The sequence below is a fragment of the Pteronotus mesoamericanus genome, unplaced genomic scaffold (genome assembly GCF_021234165.1).
Source record: "Pteronotus mesoamericanus isolate MK-2021 breed Mesoamerican mustached bat unplaced genomic scaffold, CSHL_Meso_final contig_73, whole genome shotgun sequence".
NCBI lineage: Eukaryota > Metazoa > Chordata > Mammalia > Chiroptera > Mormoopidae > Pteronotus > Pteronotus mesoamericanus.
In genome coordinates this window covers 14,630,890-14,641,645 of record NW_026555245.1, presented here as the reverse complement: position 1 = coordinate 14,641,645, position 10,756 = coordinate 14,630,890, and positions in this window count along the sequence as shown.

Below are 10,756 nucleotides of genomic sequence, written 5' to 3'. Positions count from 1 at the left end.
CAGACCATAGGAAAGTATTTGTCACAAAATATAGAGAAAATGTCTATTACTTTTTAGTTTCACTAGGTTTCAGAGTCACAATTTAACCAGTACCACCTAGCAAAACTTCCCCAACAGTGACACAGGGAAGAAGATAGTGTTCTTCTGTGGAAAATGGCAAGCTACTTAACATCTGCATTGTGGAGACATTTAGATCAAGACAATAAAAAACTATATTCAGCATAATACATAAGGAATTCATACAACTTACCACCTGACTTAAAAAATGGGCAGAGACCTAAATAGACATTTCTCCACAGGACATACCAATGGCCAACAGACACACACAAAGATTCTCAACACTGCTAATCATTAGGAAAATACAAATTAAAACCACAATGAGATATCACCTCACACCTGAAAGACTGGTTATCACCAATAAATCAACAAATAACAAGTATCAGTGAGGATGTGAAGAAAGGAGAATTCTTGTGCGCTGTTGGTGGGATTGCAAATTGATGCAGCTTCTATGATAAACAGTATGGAGTTTCCCTCAAAAAATTAAAAATCAAACCACTGTATGACCCAGAAATTCCACTTCTGGATATTTATCCAAAGCAATCCAAAATACTAATTCAAAAAGATACATGCACCCCTATGTTCATTGCAGTATTATTTACAATAGCAAAGAAACGGAAGCAAGCTAAGTGTCCATTGATAGATAAATGGATAAAAAAAGTTGCAGTATATATTTACAATGGAATATTACTCAGCTCTAAAAAAGAATAAAATCTGGTTACTTGCATTAAAATGGATTTACCTAGAGGGTATTATACTAAGTGAAATAAGCCAGATAGAGAAAGACAACACAATATAAGTTCACTTACATGTAGAGTCTAAAAAACAACAATAGAGAACAAACAACAGAAAAAAACATAGGAATAGAGAGCAAATTCATGGTTGACAGATGGAAGAAAGGTTGGGGAGAGAGGTGAAAAGGTGAAAGGGGTTAAGAAGTACAAATTGCCAATTATAAAGATAGTCATGGAGCTGTAGTATACAGCGTAGGAAATATAGTCAATTATATTATAATAACTACTTATAGTATCGGATGGGTACTAGGCTTACCAGGGTGATCATTCGCAAGGTATATAAATATCTAATCACTATGTTGTATACATGAAATTAATATACTATTGTATGTCAATTGTAACTGAAAAATTTAAAAAATCAAAACATGACAACCCATAAATAGACCTAGAGAATATTATGTTAAGTGAAATAAGTCAGACAAAGAAAGACAAATACCATATGATTTTACTTATATGTGGAATCTAAAAATCAAAATAAACAAACAAAACAGAAACAGACTCATAGATAGAGAGAACAGACTGATGATTGCCAGATGGAAGGGGTTTGGGGGAACTGGGTAAAAAAGCTGAAGGGGTTAAGAGGTACAAATTAGAATTTACAAAACAGTCATGGGGATGTAAAGTACAGCATAGGAAACATAATAATACTGTAATAACTATATATGGTGTCAGGTAGGTACTAGACTTATCAAGGGGATCACTTCATAAGTTATATAAATATCTAACCACTCTGCTGTATACCTGAAACTAATATAATATTGAATTTCAACTGAAATTGGAAAATAAAATAAAAAGAAAAAACAGCAACACCTGCAGCTGTGATATTTCAAACAGACAATCACTATAACAGCAAGTGACAACCCTGCAGCCTGCAGGATCTGCTAATAAACTGTCTGCTGTGACTGCTACTAAAGATGAACTTATGAGTTATTGTTATTCAACCATTAAACCTAAGCGGAGGATGTCATAGGCTGAATAATGGCCCACCCATGCCTTCATCCCCAGAGCCTGCAACTAGGTTACCTCCGTGGTGAAAGGAACTTTGCTGATATGATGAAGTTAGGGATCTTGAGGTGTATACATGACCTTGGATTATCCAGGTAAACCCAATGTAATAACACTAGTCTTTATGAGAGGAAAGCAGGAGGGTCAGGGTCAGAGAAAGAGATTTGATGATGGAAGCAGAGAGTGAGAGACATTGGAAGATGCTCCCACCTGGATTTGAAGATAGAGAGAGGGTAAAGCCATGAACCAAGAAACGCAGGTGGCCACTAGAACATAGAAAATACATCTAAGTTTCTCCTCTTGATCCTCCAGAAATAACATGAGCCTGTCCACTAATATTTTAGGGTTTTTGGACACCAGAATTGGAAGACAATAAATTTGTGCTTTCTCTAAGCCATTAAGTTGGTGGTCATTTGTTACAGCAGCAACGGAAAACTAATACACACATTATCTATACACATATACTTACATTTAAATAATAAATTTAAAAATCAGGTTATTATTTAAATACTACATTTATATGACTCTTTTCAAGGATTTGAACTCAAAGCACTCCAAACACACTGTGTTCCACTTGGGACTTAAAAGATGCTTGCTAGCTAATAAGCTATCATCTTTCAGAAGTTAAAAGTAAAGACTAGCCTTAAAGAGCAGGATTTCACGCAGATGTTAATAGCAAATGGGGAAGATGCTAAGAAGGAAAAGAACAAGCGAACATAGGAAACTGGAGCCTCCCGGCTAGAAACAGACTGCAACTAGCACGCTCACACATTAGTCTGGCCTGCACCACAACAACAATCTGCCAAGATCAGACTATTGATTAGTAAATAGCAGAACCAGGAGTTACACTGAAATGGATATGACCCCAATGTACATCCTACCAGTGTTCTACCACTCTGCCTCCCATATATTTGCTACAACAGTATTATTTGTTCATTTTCCTTACCCTGTTCACATCCTGATGTATATTCTCATGCATTTTATAAACTGGATTCAGTGTCAAGGTATTGGTTCTTTAATTTGTACCCGCCTCCCTTCCTGGTCCTGGTCCACTTTGTATCTCTCTTCCCTCCATTGTGTTGTCTTTGCTACTGTGCTTTGATGAGCTGATGCTACAGACCCCATCATTACCCAGCTGTCTTGGGGGAATGTGGGGATCACTTCCCTTCCATGAGCAGGCTTGTATCTGCTAACTGTCCTCAGTCTCCATTCAAGAGTGACCCAAGCTCCAGACTCTTTCTGAGGTGACATTTGAAAGTGCCACCTGTAGCTAGGAAAAGGCAAGCCAAGGTGTTCATTCTACTGTCCTGTTTTTCTATCCAACAGTATATAATAGCATAGGACAATTAAATTTATGAACATAGTAATGAAATAAGAGAATGTTATTTTCAAACAAATAAATTTTATTTCCCTCTTTTAAAATTCAGAAGAACAATAAAAAATCCATATTAACTTTATCAAAGACTTTGTTTCATTTTCATTTTGTAAAAGTTGTAATCCCTTAAAACTGACAGACATCTTATGTCTCCAAATGACAATTTTGGTAATTAGTGTTTCACTACCAAGTACTATATTCAATCAATATATCTGCTGTAAGTATATGCAGATACCTTCAATTGCTCATTTCCTTGCATAAGTAGCTATATGCAAAATTAAGTGGCATGTTAAGATGGAGTCTTATTTTAATTTGCAAAGGCATAATTTATACCATTAAAATCAAAAAACATCATCTTACCCATCATCCCATGGGGAACAGCCTGGATGCTTTTAGAATACTAACTATGCAAATTCTAGGAAACAGCAGAAAGAATTGCCATCTTCAAGATTAAATTAAACACATGGGGGCATTCATTTAAAACTACAGTTAAATAACTTGTAGGTGTTATTATTAGCATTCCAGAGTTTCCAAGAAGCCAAACTTTCAAAGATCCTATCCAAAAATTTAGTTAGGCCTTTTAAACATTCTAGGCTTGGAATTTCTCTTTGCAGTGAAGCTTGAAAGTCTTCCCTTTAATTCAGACTGAATAACATCCCACTCACCAACTATTAGATTCACAAGAAGTAATAATAGCTATCTTGCTGACTCCCTTTCTCTCTATTATATTACCTAGCTATTTTTATGTAACAAATTACCCCCAGATTTAGTGGCTTAAAACAACAATATACATTTATTATTTAATGATCCCTATGGGTCAAGGTTGAAAGCGGCGTGGCCGGGTGGCTTTGGCTCACGGTCCCTGATGAAGTTGCTGTCAGGATGTCAGCCATGACTGCAGTGTCCGCGTCTAAGAGTCCTCACTCTCACTCACATGCGGGCTATTGACAGGAAGCCTCAGTCCCCTGCCACGTGGACTTCTTTACCGAGCTGTTAATCTGTCCTTATAACATGGCTGCTGGCATTTTTCAGAATGAATGGTCCAAGAGAAAGGTAGCAGAAGCTGCAATATCATTTATGACCTAACCTTGGAAGTCCACCATCACTTCCCATGAGTTAGACACATCAGTTCTATTCTGTATGTGAGGGAACCACACAAGGGTGGGAATACCAGGAGGCAGGGACCACTGGGCACTATCTTTGGTGCTGACTACCACAACTAGAAAATTTCAATGGCTCCCAGATTCATTAGCTTTCTAGGGCTGTCATAAAGTACCACAGATCTGGTGGCTTAAACAGTTTTTCCTTCACTGTTCTGTAAACTAAAAGTTTGAGAACAAGGTGTGGGCTGGGGTGGTTTCTTCTGAGCCCTTCTCCTTGTTTACAGGTGACTGTTTTCATGTGTCTCCACTGGTTTTCCTCTGTACATGTCTACATCTTAGTCTTTAATTCTAAGAACATCAGTAATATTAAATTAGGGCCCACTCTAATAATTTTATTTTAAGTGAATTACATTGTATTTTATTCTTTTATTGTTCAAATACATTTGTCTCCACCTTCCCACCACCACTTTCCCCTGCCCCCCTTATTTCTTTAAAGGTCATATCTCCAAATAAAATCATATTCTGAGGTGCTGGAGTTTGGGACTTCAACGTGTAAATTTCGGTGATGTACAATTCAGTCCGTAACATCTTATAGTCTGTCATCTTCACAATAGATGTTCTTTGACCTTGACTCATGACAGCAAGTATGCACAGTGCTTACTCAGGAAGTCCTTTAACAAATAGTGAATAGGTGACTAGTTTATATCTATCTACATGTAAGTCATAAGTTTCTAAAGGAAAGCTTCAAGAAGATAGGCACTAACTTCAAATTCTTTTATTTTATTTTATTTTATTTTTTTTAATTAATTTATTTACTTTTTAAATACATTTGTCTCTGCCTTCCCCCCACCTCTTTCCCTTGCCCCCTCCCACCTTCCCTCCCTCAGCTCTTCCCCTTTGGTTTTGTCCATGAGTCCTTGCTATATGTTCCTTGACTTTCCCCTTCCTTTCCCTTTCCCTGCCCCCCCCTTCCCTCTTGTCTCTGTTGATTTCTTTTCCTTTCAGTGTTGCTGGTCATATTTTCCTTGCTTCTTTGCATTGTTGGTTAGGTTCCGCTTATAGGTGAGATCATATGGTATTTGTCTTTCGCCCCCTGGCTTATTTTGCTTAGCATGATGCTCTCCAGTTCCATCCATGCTGTCGCAAAGTTTAGTACTTCTTTTTTTCTTTCTGCTGCATAGTATTCCATTGTGTATATGTACCATAATTTATAGATTCAACGCAATCCCTATTAAGATATCAATGACGTATTTCACAGAAATAGAACAGACATTTCAAAAATTTATATGGAACCATAAACGACCTCGAATAGCCGCAGCAATTTTGAGAAAGAAACACAAAGTAGGAGGGATCACAATACCGGACATCAAACTCTACTACAAAGCCACTATACTCAAAACAATCTGGTACTGGCACAAGAACAGACCCATAGACCAGTGGAACAGAATAGAAAGCCCAGAAATAAGCCCAGGTCTTTATGGACATCTAATATTTGACAAAGGGGGCAGAAGCATAAAATGGGGCAATAACAGCCTGTTCAACAAATGGTGTTGGGAGAGCTGGATGGCTACATGCAAATTCTTTATTATAAACTGAATTTTCTCCATCTGATCTGGTCCCTGACTATCTCTAACCTAATTCCATACCGCTTTGCCTGTTTAGCACACTTCAGCTTCCTCCTTTCTCCTTTAATAGGCTTCTTTGGAAGGTCATTGCCATGCTGTTCTCTCCCTGGAATGTTCTTCTGCTGTATCACTGCAAGACTTGTTTACTCACTTATTAGGACTCTGCTCAAATTACTCCTTTTCAGAGAGAACTACCCTGACTAACCAATCTCTTTAACTTTCCTCCCTCTTCCCTAGTTATTCTCCTAAAGTTTACCCTGGCTTAATTTTTATCATAGAATATATAGCTACCTGAAATTATAGTAAATATTATATTTCTAATTCTTTATTGTATGTCCCCCACACTAATTTATGGGGCTCATAATAATGGGGGCTTTATTTATCCTGTTCACTATGTATTCCTAGTGCCTAGAACATAGTATATACTATATAAGCTTTCCATTTATTTGTTGAATAAATCAACAAATGACTAAATAAATTAGGCTAGCTTGGGCAGCCTTACCTGCAGATGTACCAGAGAAAGATAAATTAAAGTGGTATATATGTTTTGGGGTCTATATCTTCCAGGATTTCTGATCAGCATACTTTTGTTTTTGTTTTTGTTTTTTTGCTTTGATAATATAATTTCAGCAAATTGCTTTAATCATACTGGAAATTGCCAGTCAATGTTTGTTTTCCCTAAATGCAAGACTCTGACATTTAAATATTACATATGCAATGTTGAACAGGCAAACACAAAAATTAATGCCAATCTGGATACGTTTCCCAGAAATTCTCATTATTAAAAAACTCAAGTTCCCATATTTGCAAAGGTCTCTCTGTTGATGAACACTGCTTTGTACGTTATCCAAATATCAAGCTTACAAAGTGATTCATAACTTTTTTTTTTTTGCTATGCATTAATTTCTTACTTGGAAACCAAGTCCTGAGCCTAGAAAATAACTTATCTATCGTGGTGTGACAAAAGATTAAATAGCTCAGCAACTGTATATTCTACACATGCCATATAAGAAATTAATAGCCATAACCAACATAAAGCACTTCCAGAGACACATAAATTATCTGTGCCCAGTATCAAATTTATTATGTGTTATGTGCCTCATGACTGGGGTTCAGAGGACCTGATTTCTAGTGTTAGATCCACAAATAAGTGTGTATTGTAGCAAGGCATTTCAATTCTCTGGACATCAGTTTCTTTATTTATAAGTTGAGGAGTGATTGTTCAATTTGTATTACTTCTTTTGATTCTAAAGTTCTACCACTTACTTTTTTTCATCCTCTTCCTTCCAGATTTGGAGACAAATACAAAGAAGTAGCTGGAAAAGCTTAGGAAAAAAAGTAGTATATGAGGGGACCCTCCCAAAAAACAGAATTTATTTATTTAAAATTGTGTATACATTCTTACATGTTGAAACTTTAGTCACCTTCAAAATACTCTCCATTTGATGCAATACACCTAAAGACATTTTTTTTTCCACTGAATCAAAAATCATCACTTTTGATGCCTTTTAGTGCTTCTGCCATTTTTTGTTTCACTTCTTCCACACTAGCAAATGTTTTCTTTTAGGACTTTTTTCATTTGGGGAAATAAACAACAACAAAAAAATGTCCCTTAGGGTAAGATCAGGTAAATAGGGAGGGTGGGGCATGAGGGTCATGCCATTTTTGGTCAAAAACTGCCAAATACTCAGTGCAGTGTGGGCAGGTGCATTCATAAATCACCCATCATGAAATGGGAAAATGGCAAATGCATTGTGTCTTCAAAAAAAAATTCATTAAAGCCAAATGCAGCCTCTCACAGCAATGCCAGCGAGTCCACTGATACAGATGGTTCCTAGTTCTCTCCGCTAGCAGGAGAAGCCTGTACTGCAAGGGACCTGCCCTCCAGAAGATAATTCCAGTTTGGGGGGAATCCTCCCTCATATAAGTAAATAATGTTATTTCACTTAGTAAAAATTTTAAAAATGTACTTTACTATTACTTCGTCCTCAATTGGTATTCCCAAACCTGTAGAGGATTTTCTGGTGATAAGAGATCCTAAGATACACACCTCTGTTGAATGTTCAAGCTAGAAGAAATTATGCACCACTCTGCTAATATCAATTAAATAAAGGCAGGCAGCATTAAATTAACTTTCATAATTTAAACTCTACACATACAACATATTCATAAACATTAATTGAGCATTAATTGAGTCCTCTCAAGACAGAGGCAGGATAATATATCTTATGTTTTATAGCAATTATGTAATTAGCATGCTCAAAAATTGTTCATAATATGCCAGGGTCTTTCTCACTTCTATAAGTTTTGTGTAAAACTTTTCATCTGTTCTGAGAAAAAACTATATGAAAGAAGCTAAACATTGAAATAGGTTGGTTCTGAGCTATACAAGAAATGGGTACAACTAGACTGTGTGGTTTTGACACTTCCTCATTCATCATCTTGACCTATTCCAAGTCTTCTTAATATATACTCTTGAATGAAATGCTGTTTGCTTTTGTCTGAGTGTAGTGATTATAATATGAATAGTCCAAGAATATATCCAATATGACTTTGACATTTCCCTAGATTGTATCCTTTAGAAATATTTCCCCCTTGAGTTTTTAAGTAGAGTCTTTCTTTATCCAGGCACATTGTTTCAGAAACCTCCTTCGTTTTCTGTGGGGAGCAGGTCTGGGTAGCAGGAAAAAGTGCAGATTTTATACTTTTATTTATTGGGTGGTCTAGAAGAGGAATTCCATTCTAAAGTCCTCTGGAATTTCTAATAGGATTTAATCTTTTTATAGTTATGACACTATTTTTTATTTAAACACAAATCTCCCCAGCAAAAGATCAGAAGAATCTCCAAAAGTGACTGGCAGATTTTTCTTTTTCATTTTTCCCCTTGGAGGGTACAGGTTCTACCTATCAAATTTCTTATGGCTCATTGCAATGAAGAACTAACAGATATTTAACATGTTTTCCAAAGTAACATGCATTTCCCTAAGGTATGCCTATGAAGAAAAAAGCTGTAGTAGCATTAAGTTATTAGGATATCCATTTTTTCTCCTCAGTTAATCTACCTTTATTCCATCTCACACAGATCATAAGTATCTTCTGCCCAGGATTTCAGAGAATAAGTCTGATTTCTTTCTCCATATACCATTCCCTAACTCAGGTTAAATGATCACTATCTCTCCCCATCCAAGTATTACACAGTGATGTAAATTTAGTGGTCAACTCAACCACAGGGAAAACTACTACTCTATTTTGTGGCACCCTCAACTAATTTCGGCCATCTTTCTCCCTTACCTTTCAGGTTTCAGTTCTTCTCAAGCTCCTACTGCTCCAACATTTACTAACTGAGTGAAGAAATCCTCTTTCTAGAGTTATATGAAATGAAAGTATGATGAATATCAAATTTAGTACTACACATCTTCAGTTTTCAAGAGCCCTTTCCTTATAAACTCAATGTCTCTCTAATCGGTAGAACTTTGAGCAGTGAGACTGTGAAGACTGTCAGGAAAACAGGTAAAGGAGATCTTCTTGATGCTACTTAAATAATATTTCAGAGTTACTTATTCTTCAGAGTGGAAGGGTATTTGGGCTTTCTCTCTTCTTGAAGAATGCCTTTAAAAAATTGTCAATCCTTGCTCTAAGAGGTATTATGTTACCTTTGGCATGACTCCCAACCAACCGTACCTGTGGTTACAAAAATTCGGTATGCTGTGAAAGATATCAAACTAGAATATTCCGGAAGTGTATATGAATGTATTGGATCAAATGCATATCTCTTCTTGAGATAGCCTTTCTTTGAAGAAGAAAAAAACTTAAAATTTTTAAAACCTGGTGCTACAAATCCAATGTGGAATTTTAACATTTCATTCAGGAAAATTTAGCAATGTAAATAATTTTTTTTTGTACAATAGCATTTCCAATATCACAATTGTTATATTTTGAAAAACTTAACACAGAAAAGCATTTCAAAATGCATAGTGCTTGCAATTCAGATGTCTTTGGGCACTTCTGAATCATTAAAATAGTAAATTACTATGTACATCAATAATTTTAGGAAAATATATACCACATTGATTCATGACTTATCATTCAAAAATTATTAAATGAGTATTTTGAAAAAAATTAATTTTGTTAAAAAGCAGCACAAACTTAAAACAAAAATCACCTTTCCATATCAAATATCATGAATCAAAACAGGGATTTCATTAGCTATAGGAAATATTTGCCTGGTTCCTCTGAAAAAACTCAGTATATTATATAATTGAAAATATAATGTATTTTTTCATTCCTTAGAATGGTAATATGCTATGCATTTCTTAGAATGAGTAATTAACTGGTGATCTTTTTTCTTTAAAGATGAATGAGAAAACTGTATTTTATAACTTCAAATCCTTTTTATTGACTTCAAATCCTTAAGTATACCAAATATAAAAGTTATGCATTGAAATTATGATATCACTGTTAATAGAGCCTGATAAATTAGAGTTTACAAAGACTGCTTTGCCTACTTAGGTCTTTGTTAAAGGAAAATTTCATTGTATTTAAAAAATGGAATTAATTAGCACAGCCCATGGAATTTATTCATAACATTTGCTACATAGGGATTTATTTGCTTGAAAGGTTTCATTCTTTTGTCAAGGATTAACTGAAGAGACCTTTATAGCATCTAAATATAGTTCAGAGGAATAATTTAGCATATCTTGAAATCCATTACATAAACGTAAAGTTTCTTTTCACTAGAACTGGATGAGCTTTATGTGTACCACTTTTTATACCTATTCCAGATTATCAAAAATAAAT